The 18,421-nt window shown below is 50.4% G+C and overlaps 1 protein-coding gene across 3 annotated transcripts in view; it reads left to right on the top strand.

The window, feature by feature from the left end:
• Window positions 1-1,114: 1,114 nt before the first annotated feature.
• Window positions 1,115-18,421, top strand: part of CEP192 (centrosomal protein 192) — a 639,877-nt gene continuing 622,570 nt past the window's right edge. For all 3 annotated transcript variants that reach the window (XM_063923418.1, XM_063923417.1, XM_063923415.1), the window contains exon 1: window positions 1,115-1,342. The gene's annotated coding sequence lies outside the window, so the exon portion shown is untranslated. The remainder of the gene's footprint in view (window positions 1,343-18,421) is intronic.

Here is an 18,421-nt window from a genome sequence, read left to right as displayed (position 1 = left end):
CTGTAGGTAACCGGCAACCAGGGCTCGGGAGTGTACAGCGCCGCTGGGGAGAGCTGGAGCTGCAGCCGTGAATGTCACAAGACATTTACCACCGCTGCTGCCCTTGAAGTCTTCACTTTTTACCTCATAAAAAGCTTTTCTTAGGGATGCTTGGAGCAGCCCCTCTGTTAAGTGCCTGCTTACTGCAGCACCAACTTACAAAACTGAGCTCCTGTGCTGGGAGGCGGGGTGATATAGGAGGCGGCGCTGTGCATTCTGGGAAGTCAAAGCCTTGACCCTGTTGGTGCCTCGGATCAAGATCCTACTCTACACCCCATTGTCCAATCCTTGTGGAGCCCAGTGTAACCCGCAGCAGAAATTGAAGGTAGGTGCCCTCCATGGTGCTAGCCACACGGCACAGACCACACCCCCATATAAGTAGTCACACCCCCACCATGGTGGTCACACCCCCTGCAGAAGTGCACAATAGGCCCTCCATAAATTTCAGCTCCAGGCCCATCAGGACCTTAATCTGGCACTGGGCATCCTGTAGCTGTGCGATGCCATACATATCCAAATCATGCCCCCAGTCCGGGGACAGCGGAGGCAGCAGCAGCTTCTTACATAGAAGCTGTGATCTCACCCGTCCGGTGACAACTGTGACAGACACTCTCCCCCCTCCCCCCATCCAAGTAAATGTATAGCCCCTGTAAGATGAAGTAACGCATACTTGCCTACCTGACCCTCTCCATGAGGGAGAAAATGCTCTGTTCCTGGACTTTCCTGGTAATGTATGATTGCCATCACCTGTGGTGAGCTAGTTAATTGATAAGAAAGGTGTTTCATCACAGGTGATGGCAATCATACATTACCAGGTAAGTCCAGGAACAGAGCATTTTCTCCCTCATGGAGAGGGTCAGGTAGGCAAGTATGAAGTAACGTCATACTTTAAATGTAATACACTACAGTATATGTGACGTCACTGCTGTCCCCACACCGACTGCACGGGAATGTCACTCAGGAGGTGACACTAATGAATACCAGTATAGTATAGTAGTCAGTCACACACACCCAGCAGCCGTTATTATTATATCCCATGGATAGCCACGCCCCCTCAGCGTTAGAGCAGCCCAGACTCCTCCCTTCAAAGCAGATGAGCGAGCGGCGGCCGCCCCCAAGATCCTCCCCACACAGCTGAGCGGTCGCCGCGTGACGCGCGCTGCCAAGTTTGTACTGCTCCCGCCGCCTCTCGCCCAGGATCCTCCTCCCCCAACTGTGCTTTAGAGTCCGGTGTCCGGAGCCCAGCCGCCCACTCTCCCGCGTTCGGAGGGAGCCGGTGCGCTTACCCGGGCCACCGGGACAGGTACTGAAGTGTGCTGCGTTTATAACGGGCCGAGGCACCGGGGTCTGGAAACTTTTTCCTAGTATTTAGGAGGCGGGTTACAGACTGTGCGTGAGGGGAGGGCCTGTGCGTGTCACCGCGCTGCTGCTGCTGCCGCCGCCGTGCAGCGTTGCAGACTGTTGCCGTCTATCTATAGGATTTTATGATGTGTGTGTGTAATATCTGCTGCTGCTGTGTATAACTATTCCCCCCCCTCCTACGTGTGAGCTGCTGCTATTAGCACAGGCTCCTCTCAATAGGTGATGGAACGTACAGACTGCAGTGTGATATAAGCTAGCGTATACATCATAGGCACGTCATATTGGTGTTTTGCTTTTACCAAAGTGATGAGTCGGCTCACACTCTGCTTTTAAAAGACTGATGCCCTGCATCAAAAGAGTGATGTTGCCCATAGCAACTAGCCAAGTACTTTCTATAAAGGGATTGTTAGAAGCTGATTGATTATTTTGGGAAACTGATCTGCTGTTTAGAATCTTTGATACTTCTTGCTCTGATGGACATATGTACTAAACAGGGCCGGTTCGAATGCCCTCGGCGCCCCGGGCAGGGAATGGGGGCGTGGCTTACTACAGGGGGCGTCGTCAGTCACGCCCCCTGTACAGCAGAAGCGCCGCTTAAATGCTGAGCGGTGCGCGATGACGTCATCGCGCACCGCACAGCAAAAGGTCCTCTCCGCGAAGGGAAACTAGACGCGTAGTGTCTAGTTCCCTTCGCGGAGAGGACCTTTGCTGTGCGGTGCGCGATGACGTCATCGCGCACCGCTCAGTAATGGTCCTCTTTGCGAAGGGAAACTAGACGCTACGCGTCTGGTAGCATCTAGATTCTCTTCGCGCTAAGGACCTTTCCCATAACCCCCTGGGTCCATGTCACAATCTATTTGGAATAGTAAAGTGTGGCGAGCGTCCAATGCTGCATAGAGAAATAAATTTGCCCCAAACGATCGGAGAACGAAGGAGACATTTAGATGCTGTAAGGGTGGAAGTGCTCTCCTGCCCTCTCGTTTTGTCACGTCCAGGTCCTTAGCACGAAGGCAACATAGACACAACCCTTTCACCAACTCTGACCTCTTTCTCCCATGCATCTGGTGAGGTGGTCATGGCCCTCATTCGTTCTTCTCCCCTCACCACCTCCCCACTTGACCCTATCCCTTCCCGCCTCCTCCGCTACCTCTCGCCTTCTCTCTGTTCCCATCTTTCCCACCTTCTCAATCTCCCTCTCATCTGGCACTGTCCCCTTTCCCTTCAAGCATGCACTCATCTCCTATTCTTAAAAAACCTACCCTTGATCCAAACACACTCTCCAACTACCGACCCATCTCTCTTCTCCCTTTTGACCCCAAACTCCTTGAGCGTATTATCTACAACCGCCTTACTTCCTTCCTTTCCTCACACTCGCTGCTTGACGCATTCCAGTCTGGCTTCCGTCCTTTTCACTCCACTGAAACTGCCCTCAGAAAAGTCTGCAATGACCTCCATGCTGCCAAATCTAAGGGCCTCTGCTTATTCTTCTTGACCTCTGCTGCTTTTGACACTGTGGACCACCCTCTCCTACTGCAAATCCTTTATTCCATTGGTCTGCGTGATACTGCCCTCTCTTGGCTGTTTTCCTACTTCTCTGACCGTTCATTCTCTGTCTCCTCTCATGACTCCACCTCCCCCTCACTTCCGCTAACTGTAGGTGTCCCCCAAGGTTCTGTCTTTGGTCCTCTTCTTTTCTCTCTGTACGTTCTCACTAGGTAAGCTCATAAGTTCTTTTGATTTCCAATATCATCTGTATGCTGATGACACTCAAATCTATCTTTCCTCTCTGGACCTCTCCCCTGCTGTCCTTACTCGTATCTCCAACTGTGTCTCTGCTATTTGTTCGGATGTCCTAGCGCTAAGTCTGAGCTAATCATCTTTCCTCCCTCCCGCATAACCTCACCTCCCACAATCTCATTATCTATTGATGGCACTGCTATCTCCTCTAGCCCCAAAGTGCGCTGTCTTGGAGTAATCTTTGACTCCTCCCTCTCCTTCACACCACACATCCAGCACCTCTCACAAACCTGCCGTTTTCATCTAAAAATATTTCTAGGATCATACCCTTTCTGACCCAGGATGCTACTAATGTTGTCCGTACACTTGTGCGATGCCCCACGATGCGACATCGCGGGGCAACGCACCGGCAGTTCAGGTGCGATGAAATCGCACCTGAACTGCTAAAGTGATTACCATGCGATCATGCGATAGATCGCATGGTAATCACGTAATGGGCACATCACCGCCGAGTGGGAGCGCCCTCAGGCCGCTCCCGGCGGGTACACATCGCAGTGCGATATCTCATGTGGGCTTAAAATCACATGCGATCGCACTGCGATGCGAGAAATGTTAAGTGCAGCACATAATATCTTGAGACGCGATATTCGACCAGTGTGCCCGCGCATCGCGTTTCAAGGTACTAAAATGTGCATAAAATCCTTCGATTTCTCTCACAGATGTGGTCGAAATCGAAGGCTAGTACCGATAATCTCATAAGTGTATGGGCACCATAAGACCCTTATCCACTCACTGGTTATCTCCGGACTGGGCTACTGTAATCTCCTGACTGGCATTCCTGACAAATACCTCTCTCCACTCCAGTCTATCCTCAATGCTGCTGCCCGGCTCATTTTCCTCACCAAATGCACTACGTCCACCTCTAGCTCTCCTTCCCTTTCAGAATCCATTTCAAGCTTCTCGCACTCACTTACAAAGCCCTCACCCACTTCTCTCCCATTTACATCTCTGACCTTATCTCCCTTTACACTCCCACCCATCCTCTTCGCTCTGCTAATGCACGCCGACTCTCCTGCCAACTGATTACTTCCTCCCACTCCTACCTCCAAGATTTCTCTGACGTCCTAGTGGATGCTGGGACTCCGTCAGGACCATGGGGATTAGCGGCTCCGCAGGAGACAGGGCACAAAAATAAAAGCTTTAGGACTAGGTGGTGTGCACTGGCTCCTCCCCCTATGACCCTCCTCCAAGCCTCAGTTAGGTTTTTGTGCCCGTCCGAGCAGGGTGCAATCTAGGTGGCTCTCCTAAAGAGCTGCTTAGAAAAAGTTATTAGGTTTTTTATTTTCAGTGAGTCCTGCTGGCAACAGGCTCACTGCAACGAGGGACTTAGGGGAGAAGAAGTGAACTCACCTGCGTGCAGGATGGATTGGCTTCTTAGGCTACTGGACACCATTAGCTCCAGAGGGATCGAACACAGGCCCAGCCATGGAGTCCGGTCCCGGAGCCGCGCCGCCGACCCCCTTGCAGATGCCGAAAAGTGAAGAGGTCCAGAAACCGGCGGCAGAAGACTTTTCAGTCTTCATGAGGTAGCGCACAGCACTGCAGCTGTGCGCCATTGTTGTCAGCACACTTCACACCAGCGGTCACTGAGGGTGCAGGGCGCTGGGGGGGGGCGCCCTGGGCAGCAATGATAATACCTTGTTCTGGCTAAAAATACATCACATATAGCCCCTGGGGCTATATGGATGTATTTAACCCCTGCCAGGTCTCACAAACACCGGGAGAAGAGCCCGCCGAAATAGGGGGCGGGGCCTATCTCCTCAGCACACAGCGCCATTTTCCTGCACAGCTCCGCTGCGAGGAAGGCTCCCAGGACTCTCCCCTGCACTGCACTACAGAAACAGGGTAAAAAAACAGAGAGGGGGGGCACTTTTTTGGCGATATTGATATATTAAGCTGCTATAAAGGAAACAACACTTCTGTAGGGTTGTTCCTATATATTTATAGCGCTTGGGTGTGTGCTGGCAAACTCTCCCTCTGTCTCCCCAAAGGGCTAGTGGGGTCCTGTCTTCGATAAGAGCATTCCCTGTGTGTCTGCTGTGTGTCGGTACGTGTGTGTCGACATGTATGAGGACGATGTTGGTGTGGAGGCGGAGCAATTGCCGGTAATGGTGATGTCACCCCCTAGGGAGTCGACACCGGAATGGATGGCTTTGTTTATGGAATTACGTGATAATGTCAGCACGTTACAAAAATCAGTTGACGACATGAGACGGCCGGCAAACCAGTTAGTACCTGTCCAGGCGTCTCGGACACCGTCAGGGGCTGTAAAACGCCCTTTACCTCAGTCGGTCGACACAGACCCAGACACGGACACCGAATCTAGTGTCGACGGTGAAGAAACAAACGTATTTTCCAGTAGGGCCACACGTTATATGATCACGGCAATGAAAGGAGGCTTTGCATATCTCTGATACTGCAAGTACCACAAAAAGGGGTATTATGTGGGGTCTGAAAAAACTACCTGTAGTTTTTCCTGAATCAGAGGAATTGAATGAAGTGTGTGATGAAGCGTGGGTTAACCCCGATAGAAAACTGCTAATTTCAAAGAAGTTATTGGCATTATATCATTTCCCGCCAGAGGTTAGGGCGCGCTGGGAAACACCCCCTAGGGTGGATAAGGCACTCACACGCTTATCAAAACAAGTGGCGTTACCGTCTCCTGAAACGGCCGCCCTCAAGGATCCAGCTGATAGGAGGCTGGAAACTACCCTGAAAAGTATATACACTCATACTGGTGTTATACTGCGACCAGCCATCGCCTCTGCATGGATGTGCAGTGCTGGGGTGGTTTGGTCGGATTCCCTGACTGAAAATATTGATACCCTGGATAGGGACAGTATTTTATTGACTATAGAGCAATTAAAGGATGCTTTTCTTTATATGCGAGATGCTCAGAGGGATATTTGCACTCTGGCATCGAGAGTAAGTGCGATGTCCATATCTGCCAGAAGAAGTTTATGGACGCGACAGTGGTCAGGTGATGCGGATTCCAAACGGCATATGGAAGTATTGCCGTATAAAGGGGAGGAATTATTTGGGGTCGGTCTATCGGATTTGGTGGCCACGGCAACAGCCGGGAAATCCACCTTTTTACCTCAGGTCCCCTCCCAACAGAAAAAGACACCGTCTTTTCAGCCGCAGTCCTTTCGTTCCTATAAGAACAAGCGGGCAAAAGGACAGTCATATCTGCCCCGAGGCAAAGGAAAGGGTAAGAGAGTGCACCAAGCAGCTCCCTCCCAGGAGCAGAAGCCCTCCCCGGCTTCTGCAAAGCCCTCAGCATGACGTTGGGGCTTTACAAGCGGACTCAGGGGCGGTGGGGGGTCGACTCAAGAATTTCAGCGCACAGTGGGCTCACTCACAGGTGGACCCCTGGATCCTGCAGGTAGTATCTCAGGGTTACAGGTTGGAATTCGAGAAGTCTCCCCCTCGCCGGTTCCTAAAGTCTGCTCTGCCAACGTCTCCCTCAGACAGGGCGACGGTATTGGAAGCCATTCACAAGCTGTATTCTCAGCAGGTGATAGTCAAGGTACCCCTCCTACAACAGGGAAAGGGGTATTATTCCACACTTTCTCTATCGTCCTAGTGGATGCTGGGGTTCCTGAAAGGACCATGGGGAATAGCGGCTCCGCAGGAGACAGGGCACAAAAAGTAAAGCTTTTCCAGATCAGGTGGTGTGCACTGGCTCCTCCCCCTATGACCCTCCTCCAGACTCCAGTTAGATTTTTGTGCCCGGCCGAGAAGGGTGCAATCTAGGTGGCTCTCCTAAAGAGCTGCTTAGAAAAAGTTTAGCTAGGTTTTTTATTTTACAGTGATTCCTGCTGGCAACAGGATCACTGCAGCGAGGGACTGAGGGGAGAAGGAGTCAACTCACCTGCGTGCAGGATGGATTGGCTTCTTGGCTACTGGACATCAAGCTCCAGAGGGACGATCACAGGTACAGCCTGGATGGTCACCGGAGCCGCGCCGCCGGCCCCCTTGCAGATGCTGAAGTCAGAAGAGGTCCAGAATCGGCGGCTGAAGACTCCTGCAGTCTTCTAAAGGTAGCGCACAGCACTGCAGCTGTGCGCCATTTTCCTCTCAGCACACTTCACACGCGGTCACTGAGGGTGCAGGGCGCTGGGGGGGGGGCGCCCTGTGAGGCAAATGTAACCTATATAAAGGCTAAAAATACCTCACATATAGCCCCCAGAGGCTATATGGAGATATTTAACCCCTGCCTGATTTCTCTAAATAGCGGGAGACGAGCCCGCCAGAAAAGGGGCGGGGCCTATCTCCTCAGCACACGGCGCCATTTCCTCTCACAGCTCCGCTGGTCAGGACGGCTCCCAAGTCTCTCCCCTGCACTGCACTACAGAAACAGGGTAAAACAGAGAGGGGGGGCAAATTTATGGCGATATTTTGATATAACAAAGCAGCTATAAGGGAGCACTTATTATAAGGCTATCCCTGATATATATATAGCGCTTTTGGTGTGTGCTGGCAAACTCTCCCTCTGTCTCCCCAAAGGGCTAGTGGGTCCTGTCTTCGTTAGGAGCATTCCCTGTGTGTCTGCTGTGTGTCGGTACGTGTGTGTCGACATGTATGAGGACGATATTGGCGTGGAGGCGGAGCAATTGCCAAATATGAGGATGTCACCCCCTAGGGAGTCGACACCAGAATGGATGCCTTTATTTATGGAACTACGGGATAGTGTCAACACGCTAAAGCAGTCGTTTGACGACATGAGACGGCCGGACAATCAATTAGTGCCTGTCCAGGCGACTCAAACACCGTCAGGGGCTGTGAAACGCCCTTTGCCTCAGTCGGTCGACACAGACCCAGACACAGGCACTGACTCCAGTGGTGACGGTGACGAATCAACCGTATTTTCCAGTAGGGCCACACGTTATATGATTTTGGCAATGAAGGAGGCGTTACATTTAGCTGATACTACAGGTACCACTAAACAGGGTATTATGTGGGGTGTGAAAAAACTACCTATAGTTTTTCCTGAATCAGAAGAATTAAATGACGTGTGTAATGAAGCGTGGGTTGCCCCTGATAAAAAGCTGATAATTTCAAAGAAATTATTGGCATTATACCCTTTCCCGCCAGAGGTTAGGGAGCGCTGGGAAACACCTCCTAGGGTGGACAAGGCGCTAACACGCTTATCTAAACAAGTGGCGTTACCCTCTCCTGAGACGGCCGCACTTAAAGATCCATCAGATAGGAGGATGGAAAATATCCAAAAAAGTATATACACACATGCAGGTGTTATACTACGACCAGCTATAGCGACTGCCTGGATGTGCAGTGCTGGGGTAGTTTGGTCAGAGTCCCTGATTGAAAATATTGATACCCTGGACAGGGACAATATTTTACTGTCGTTAGAACAAATAAAGGATGCATTTCTTTATATGCGTGATGCACAGAGGGATATCTGCACACTGGCATCACGGGTAAGTGCTATGTCCATTTCGGCCAGAAGAGCTTTATGGACGCGACAGTGGACAGGCGATGCGGATTCAAAACGGCATATGGAAGTTTTGCAGTATAAAGGGGAGGAGTTATTTGGAGTCGGTCTATCAGATTTGGTGGCCACGGCTACAGCCGGGAAATCCACCTTTCTACCTCAAGTCACTCCCCAACAGAAAAAGGCACCGACCTTTCAACCGCAGCCCTTTCGTTCCTTTAAAAATAAGAGAGCAAAGGGCTATTCATATCTGCCACGAGGCAGAGGTCGAGGGAAGAGACAGCAACAGGCAGCTCCTTCCCAGGAACAGAAGCCCTCCCCGGCTTCTACAAAAGCCTCACCATGACGCTGGGGCTTCTCAAGCGGACTCGGGGACGGTGGGGGGTCGTCTCAAAAATTACAGCGCGCAGTGGGCTCACTCGCAGGTAGATCCCTGGATCCTGCAGATAATATCTCAAGGGTACAGGTTGGAATTAGAGACAGATCCACCTCGCCGTTTCCTGAAGTCTGCTTTACCAACGTCCCCCTCCGAAAGGGAGACGGTTTTGGAAGCCATTCACAAGCTGTACTCTCAGCAGGTGATAGTCAAGGTACCTCTTCTACAACAAGGGAAGGGGTATTATTCCACTCTTTTTGTGGTACCGAAGCCGGATGGCTCGGTAAGGCCTATTCTAAATCTGAAGTCCTTGAACCTGTACATAAAGAAGTTCAAGTTCAAGATGGAGTCACTCAGAGCAGTGATAGCGAACCTGGAAGAGGGGGACTTTATGGTATCCTTGGACATCAAGGATGCGTATCTCCACGTTCCAATTTACCCCTCACACCAGGGGTACCTCAGGTTCGTTGTACAAAACTGTCACTATCAGTTTCAGACGCTGCCGTTCGGATTGTCCACGGCACCTCGGGTCTTTACAAAGGTAATGGCCGAGATGATGATTCTTCTTCGAAGAAAAGGCATATTAATTATCCCATACTTGGACGATCTCCTAATAAGGGCAAGGTCCAGAGAACAGCTAGAGATGGGATTAGCACTGTCTCAAGAAGTGCTAAAACAGCACGGGTGGATTCTGAATATTCCAAAATCCCAGTTAATGCCGACAACTCGTCTGCTGTTCCTAGGGATGATTCTGGACACGGTTCAGAAAAAGGTTTTTCTCCCGGAGGAAAAAGCCAAGGAGTTATCCGAGCTTGTCAGGAACCTCCTAAAACCAGGAAAGGTGTCTGTACATCAATGCACAAGAGTCCTGGGGAAAATGGTGGCTTCTTACGAAGCAATTCCATTCGGCAGATTCCACGCAAGAATTTTCCAAAGGGATCTGTTGGACAAATGGTCAGGGTCGCATCTTCAGATGCACCTACGGATAACCCTGTCTCCAAGGACAAGGGTGTCTCTTCTGTGGTGGTTGCAGAGTCCTCATCTATTGGAGGGCCGCAGATTCGGCATACAGGATTGGATCCTGGTGACCACGGACGCCAGCCTGAGAGGCTGGGGAGCAGTCACACAAGGAAGAAACTTCCAGGGAGTATGGACGAGCCTGGAAACGTCTCTTCACATAAACATTCTGGAACTAAGAGCAATATACAATGCTCTAAGCCAGGCAGAACCTCTGCTTCAAGGAAAACCGGTGTTGATCCAGTCGGACAACATCACGGCAGTCGCCCATGTGAACAGACAGGGCGGCACAAGAAGCAGGAGTGCAATGGCAGAAGCTGCAAGGATTCTTCGCTGGGCAGAGAATCATGTGATAGCACTGTCAGCAGTGTTCATCCCGGGAGTGGACAACTGGGAAGCAGACTTCCTCAGCAGACACGATCTTCACCCGGGAGAGTGGGGACTTCATCCAGAAGTCTTCCACATGCTGGTAACCCGTTGGGAAAGACCAATGGTGGACATGATGGCGTCTCGCCTCAACAAAAAACTGGACAGGTATTGCGCCAGGTCAAGAGATCCGCAGGCAATAGCTGTGGACGCGCTGGTAACGCCTTGGGTGTACCAGTCGGTGTATGTGTTTCCTCCTCTGCCTCTCATACCAAAAGTATTGAGAATTATACGGCAAAGAGGCGTAAGAACGATACTAGTGGTTCCGGATTGGCCAAGAAGGACTTGGTACCCGGAACTTCAAGAGATGATCACGGAAGATCCGTGGCCTCTACCTCTAAGGAGGGACTTGCTTCAGCAGGGTCCCTGTCTGTTTCAAGACTTACCGCGGCTGCGTTTGACGGCATGGCGGTTGAACGCCGGATCCTAAAGGAAAAAGGCATGCCGGAAGAAGTCATTCCTACTTTGATTAAAGCAAGGAAGGAAGTAACCATGCAACAGTATCACCGAATTTGGCGAAAATATGTTGCGTGGTGCGAAGATCGGAGTGCTCCGACGGAGGAATTTCAACTGGGTCGATTCCTACATTTCCTGCAATCAGGATTGTCTATGGGTCTCAAATTGGGATCTATTAAGGTTCAAATTTCGGCCCTGTCGATTTTCTTTCAAAAAGAATTGGCTTCAGTCCCTGAAGTCCAGACCTTTGTTAAGGGAGTGCTGCATATACAGCCTCCTGTGGTGCCTCCAGTGGCACCGTGGGATCTCAATGTGGTTTTGGACTTTCTAAAATCTCATTGGTTTGAACCACTAAAAAAGGTGGATTTGAAATATCTCACATGGAAAGTGACCATGCTTCTAGCCCTGGCTTCGGCCAGGAGAGTGTCAGAACTGGCAGCTTTATCTTACAAAAGCCCATATCTGATTTTCCATTCGGACAGGGCAGAACTGCGGACTCGTCCGCATTTCTCTAACGTCCTAGTGGATGCTGGGGACTCCGTCAGGACCATGGGGAATAGCGGGCTCCGCAGGAGACAGGGCACATCTAAAAAGCTTTTTAGGTCACATGGTGTGTACTGGCTCCTCCCCCTATGACCCTCCTCCAAGCCTCAGTTAGGTTTTTGTGCCCGTCCGAGAAGGGTGCAAACTGGATGGCTCTCTTAAGGAGCTGTTTAGTAAAGTTTTTTTTTAGGTTTCTAATCAGTGATTCCTGCTGGCGACAGGATCACTGCAACGAGGGACTTAGGGGAGAGACTTGCAACTCACCTGCGTGCAGGAGGATTGAAGTTTTAGGCTACTGGACACTGAGCTCCAGAGGGAGTCGGAACACAGGTCAGCCTGGGGTTCGTCCCGGAGCCGCGCCGCCGATCCCCCTTACAGACGCTGAAGAAAGACGGCGGAACGGAGGTCCGGAAACAGGCGGCAGAAGACTTCACAGTCTTCAGAGAGGTAGCGCACAGCACTGCAGCTGTGCGCCATTGTTGTCACACGCCTCACTGACACGGTCACGGAGGGTGCAGGGCGCTGCTGGGGGCGCCCTGGGCAGCAATATAAATACCTATTTGGCAAATAAATACATCACATATAGCCATTAAGGCTATATGTATGTATTTTCTCTATCGTCCTAAGTGGATGCTGGGGTACCTGAAAGGACCATGGGGAATAGCGGCTCCGCAGGAGACAGGGCACAAAAGTAAAGCTTTTACAGGTCAGGTGGTGTGTACTGGCTCCTCCCCCCATGACCCTCCTCCAGACTCCAGTTAGATTTTTGTGCCCGGCCGAGAAGGGTGCAATTCTAGGTGGCTCTCATAAAGAGCTGCTTAGAGAGTTTAGCTTAGGTTTTTTATTTTACAGTGATTCCTGCTGGCAACAGGATCACTGCAACGAGGGACAGAGGGGAGAAGAAGTGAACTCACCTGCGTGCAGGATGGATTGGCTTCTTGGCTACTGGACATGAAGCTCCAGAGGGACGATCACAGGTACAGCCTGGATGGTCACCGGAGCCACGCCGCCGGCCCCCTCACAGATGCTGAAGCAAGAAGAGGTCCAGAATCGGCGGCTGAAGACTCCTGCAGTCTTCTTAAGGTAGCGCACAGCACTGCAGCTGTGCGCCATTTTCCTCTCAGCACACTTCACACGGCAGTCACTGAGGGTGCAGGGCGCTGGGAGGGGGGCGCCCTGGGAGGCAAATGAAAACCTTTAAAAAGGCTAAAAATACCTCACATATAGCCCCAGAGGCTATATGGAGATATTTACCCCTGCCTAAATGTACTAAATAGCGGGAGACGAGCCCGCCGAAAAAGGGGCGGGGCCTATCTCCTCAGCACACGGCGCCATTTTCTGTCACAGCTCCGCTGGTCAGGAAGGCTCCCAGGTCTCTCCCCTGCACTGCACTACAGAAACAGGGTATAACAGAGAGGGGGGGCAAAATAAATGGCAATATATTAATATAAAAGCAGCTATAAGGGAGCACTTAATCATAAGGCTATCCCTGTCATATATATAGCGCTTTTTGGTGTGTGCTGGCAGACTCTCCCTCTGTCTCCCCAAAGGGCTAGTGGGTCCTGTCTTCGTATAGAGCATTCCCTGTGTGTCTGCTGTGTGTCGGTACGTGTGTGTCGACATGTATGAGGACGTTATTGGTGTGGAGGCGGAGCAATTGCCAAATATGAGGATGTCACCTCCTAGGGGGTCGACACCAGAATGGATGCCTTTATTTGTGGAATTACGGGATAGCGTCAATTCGCTTAAGCAGTCGTTTGCCGACATGAGGCGGCCGGACACTCAATTAGTGCCTGTCCAGGCGCCTCAAACACCGTCAGGGGCTGTAAAACGCCCCTTGCCTCAGTCGGTCGACACAGACCCAGACACAGGCACTGATTCCGGTGGTGAAGGTGACGAATCAACCGTATTTTCCAGTAGGGCCACACGTTATATGATTTTGGCAATAAAGGAGATGTTACATTTAGCTGATACTACAGGTACCACTAAACAGGGTATTATGTGGGGTGTGAAAAAACTACCAGTAGTTTTTACTGAATCAGAAGAATTAAATGACGTGTGTGATGAAGCGTGGGGTGCCCCGATAAAAAAACTGCTAATTTCAAAGAAGTTATTGGCTTTATACCCTTTCCCGCCAGAGGTTAGGGAGCGCTGGGAAACACCTCCTAGGGTGGACAAAGCGCTAACACGCTTATCAAAACAAGTGGCGTTACCCTCTCCTGAGACGGCCGCACTTAAAGATCCATCAGATAGGAGGATGGAAAATATCCAAAAAGGTATATACACACATGCAGGTGTTATACTACGACCAGCTATTGCGATTGCCTGGATGTGCAGTGCTGGGGTAGTTTGGTCAGAGTCCCTGATCGAAAATATTGATACCCTGGACGGGGACAATATTTTACTGTCGTTAGAACAAATAAAGGATGCATTTCTTTATATGCGTGATGCACAGAGAGATATCTGCACACTGGCATCACGGGTAAGTGCTATGTCCATTTCGGCCAGAAGAGCTTTATGGACACGACAGTGGACAGGTGATGCGTAGAGGAGTTATTTGGGGACGGTCTATTGGATTTGGTGGCCACGGCTACGGCCGGGAAATCCACCTTTCTACCTCAAGTCACTCCCCAACAGAAAAAGGCACCGACCTTTCAACCGCAGCCCTTTCGTTCCTTTAAAAATAAGAGAGCAAAGGGCTATTCATATCTGCCACGAGGCAGAGGACGAGGGAAGAGACAGCAACAGGCAGCTCCTTCCCAGGAACAGAAGCCCTCCCCGGCTTCTACAAAAGCCTCAGCATGACGCTGGGGCTTCGCAAGCGGACTTGGGGGCGGTAGGCGGTCGTCTCAAGAATTACAGCGCGCAGTGGGCTCACTCGCAGGTAAATCCCTGGATCCTGCAGATAATATCTCAGGGGTACAGGTTGAAATTAGAGACAGAGCCACCTCGCCGTTTCCTGAAGTCTGCTTTACCAACGTCCCCCTCAGAAAGGGAGACGGTTTTGGAAGCCATTCACAAGCTGTATTCTCAGCAGGTGATAGTCAAGGTACCTCTTCTACAACAAGGGAAGGGGTATTATTCCACTCTTTTTGTGGTACCGAAGCCGGATGGCTCGGTAAGGCCTATTCTAAATCTGAAGTCCTTGAACCTGTACATAAAGAAGTTCAAGTTCAAGATGGAGTCACTCAGAGCAGTGATAGCGAACCTGGAAGAAGGGGACTTTATGGTATCCTTGGACATCAAGGATGCGTATCTCCACGTTCCAATTACCCCTCACACCAGGGGTACCTCAGGTTCGTTGTACAAAACTGTCACTATCAGTTTCGGACGCTGCCGTTTGGTTTGTCCACGGCACCTCGGGTCTTTACAAAGGTAATGGCCGAGATAATATTTCTTCTTCGAAGAAAAGGCGTATTAATTATCCCATACTTGGACGATCTCCTAATAAGGGCAAGGTCCAGAGAACAGCTAGAGATGGGTTTAGCACTATCTCAAGAGGTGCTAAAGCAGCACGGATGGATTCTGAATATTCCAAAATCCCAATTAATGCCGACAACTCGTCTGCTGTGCCTGGGGATGATTCTGGACACAGTTCAGAAAAAGGTTTTTCTTCCCGAAGAAAAAGCCAAGGAGTTATCTGACCTGGTCAGGAACCTCCTAAAACCAGGAAAGGTGTCTGTACATCAATGCACAAGAGTCCTGGGAAAAAATGGTAGCTTCTTACGAAGCAATCCCTTTCGGCAGATTCCATGCAAAGGGATCTGTTGGACAAATGGTCAGGGTCGCATCTTCAGATGCACCTGCGGATAACCCTGTCGCCGAGGACAAGGGTATCCCTTCTGTGGTGGTTGCAGGAGGCTCATCTATTGGAGGGCCGCAGATTCGGCATGCAGGATTGGATCCTGGTGACCACGGATGCCAGCCTGAGAGGCTGGGGAGCAGTCACACAGGGAAGAAATTTCCAGGGAGTGTGGTCGAGCCTGAAAAAGTCTCTTCACATAAGCATTCTGGAACTAAGAGCAATCTACAATGCTCTAAGCCAGGCGGAACCTCTGCTTCAAGGAAGACCGGTGTTGATCCAGTCGGACAACATCACGGCAGTCGCCCATGTAAACAGACAGGGCGGCACAAGAAGCAGGAGGGCAATGGCAGAAGCTGCCAGGATCCTTCGCTGGGCGGAGAATCACGTGATAGCACTGTCAGCAGTATTCATCCCGGGCGTGGACAACTGGGAAGCAGACTTCCTCAGCAGACACGACCTTCACCCGGGAGAGTGGGGACTTCATCCAGAAGTTTTCCACATGCTATTAAACCGTTGGGTAAAACCAATGGTGGACATGATGGCGTCTCGCCTCAACAAAACACTGGACAGGTATTGCGCCAGGTCAAGAGATCCGCAGGCAATAGCTGTGGACGCGCTGATAACACCTTGGGTGTACCAGTCGGTATATGTGTTTCCTCCTCTGCCTCTCATACCAAAGGTATTGAGGATTATACGGCAAAGAGGAGTAAGACTAGTGGCTCCGGATTGGCCAAGAAGGACTTGGTACCCGGAACTTCAAGAGATGGTCACGGACGATCCGTGGCCTCTACTTCTGAGAAGGGACCTGCTTCAGCAGGGTCCTTGTCTTTTTCAAGACTTACCGCGGCTGCGTTTGACGGCATGGCGTTTGAATGCCAGATCCTAAAAGGAAAAGGCATTCCAGAAGAAGTCATTCCTACCTTGATAAAGGCAAGGAAGGAAGTCACCGCGAAGCATTATCGCCGTATTTGGCGAAAATATGTTGCGTGGTGCGAGCAGCGGAGTGCTCCGATGGAGGAATTTCAACTGGGTCGTTTTCCTACATTTCCTACAATCAGGATTGTCTATGGGTCTCAAATTGGGATCTATTAAGGTTCAAATTTCGGCCCTATCAATATTCTTCCAAAAAGAATTGGCCTCAGTCCCTGAGGTCCAGATTTTTATCAAAGGAGTACTGCATATACAGCCTCCTGTGGTGCCTAAGGTGGCACCGTGGGATCTAAATGTAGTTTTAGATTTCCTCAAATCCAATTGGTTTGAACCACTAAAGAATGTGGATTTGAAATATCTCACATGGAAAGTGACTATGTTACTGGCCCTGGCTTCGGCCGGGAGAGTATCTGAACTGGCGGCTTTGTTTTATAAAAGCCCTTATTTAATTTTCCATTCGACATAGGGCAGAGCTGCGGACGCGTCCGCATTTTCTCCCTAAGGTGGTATCAGCGTTTCACCTGAACCAGCCTATTGTAGTGCCTGCGGCTACAGACGACTTGAAGGACTCCAAGTTGTTGGAAATTGTCAGAGCCTTAAAAATATACATTTAAAGGACGGCTGGAGTCAGAAAATCTGATTCGCTGTTTATACTGTATGCACCCAACAAGTTGGGTGCACCTGCTTCTAAGCAGTCGATTGCTCGTTGGATTTGTAACAAAATTCAACTTGTACATTCTGTGGCAGGCCTGCCACAGCCTAAATCTGTTAAGGCCCATTCCGCAAGGAAGGTGGGCTCATCTTGGGCGGCTGCCCGAGGGGTCTCGGCATTACAACTCTGCCGAGCAGCTACGTGGTCAGGGGAGAACACGTTTGTAAATTTTTACAAATTTGATACCCTGGCAAAGGAGGACCTGGAGTTCTCTCATTCGGTGCTGCAGAGTCATCCGCACTCTCCCGCCCGTTTGGGAGCTTTGGTATAATCCCCATGGTCCTTTCAGGAACCCCAGCATCCACTTAGGACGATAGAGAAAATAAGAATTTACTTACCGATAATTCTATTTCTCGGAGTCCGTAGTGGATGCTGGGCGCCCATCCCAAGTGCGGATTATCTGCAATACTTGTACATAGTTATTGTTAACTAATTCGGGTTATTGTTTAGGAAGCCATCTTTCAGAGGCTCCTCTGTTATCATACTGTTAACTGGGTTTAGATCACAAGTTGTACGGTGTGATTGGTGTGGCTGGTATGAGTCTTACCCGGGATTCAAAATCCTCCCTTATTGTGTACGCTCGTCCGGGCACAGTACCTAACTGGAGTCTGGAGGAGGGTCATGGGGGGAGGAGCCAGTACACACCACCTGACCTGTAAAAGCTTTACTTTTGTGCCCTGTCTCCTGCGGAGCCGCTATTCTCCATGGTCCTTTCAGGAACCCCAGCATCCACTACGGACTCCGAGAAATAGAATTATCGGTAAGTAAATTCTTATTTTAACCCAGGCCAGTTATTAAAAAACCGTGAGGAAAGGCCCGCCGAAAAGGGGGCGGAGCTTATTCTCCTCAGCACACGGCGCCATTTTCCTGATCAGCTCCGCTGGTGAGGAAGGCTCCCACTCTCCCCTGCACTGCACTACAGAAACAGGGTTAAAAGAGAAGGGGGGCATAAATTGGCGATATAATTATATATTAAGAGCGCATATATAGAAACAACACCTTCTAGGGTTGTTATATACATTATAGCGTTTTTGGTGTGTGCTGGCAAACTCTCCCTCTGTCTCCCCAAAGGGCTAGTGGGTCCTGTCCTCTATCAGAGCATTCCCTGTGTGTGTGCTGTATGTCGGTACGTGTGTGTCGACATGTATGAGGAAAATGTTGGTGAGGAGGCGGAGCAAATTGCCTGTAATGTTGATGTCACTCTCTAGGGAGTCGACACCGGAATGGATGGTCTACTTATGGAATTACGTGATAATGTCAACACGCTGCAAGACGGTTGACGACATGAGATGGCCGGCGGACAAATTAGTACCGGTCCAGGCGTCTCAGACACCGTCAGGGGCTTGTAAAAACGCCCATTTACCTCAGTCGGTCGACAGACACAGACATGGACACTGACCCCAGTGTCGACGGTGAAGAAACATACGTAATTTTCCTTTAGGGCCACGAGTTACATGTTAAGGGCAATGAAGGAGCTGTTACATATTTCTGATACTACAAGTA

The sequence above is a fragment of the Pseudophryne corroboree genome, chromosome 5 (genome assembly GCF_028390025.1).
Source record: "Pseudophryne corroboree isolate aPseCor3 chromosome 5, aPseCor3.hap2, whole genome shotgun sequence".
Lineage (NCBI taxonomy): Eukaryota > Metazoa > Chordata > Amphibia > Anura > Myobatrachidae > Pseudophryne > Pseudophryne corroboree.
The sequence above is the reverse complement of the archived record's forward strand: the minus strand, read 5'-3'. Positions and strand labels throughout refer to the sequence as shown.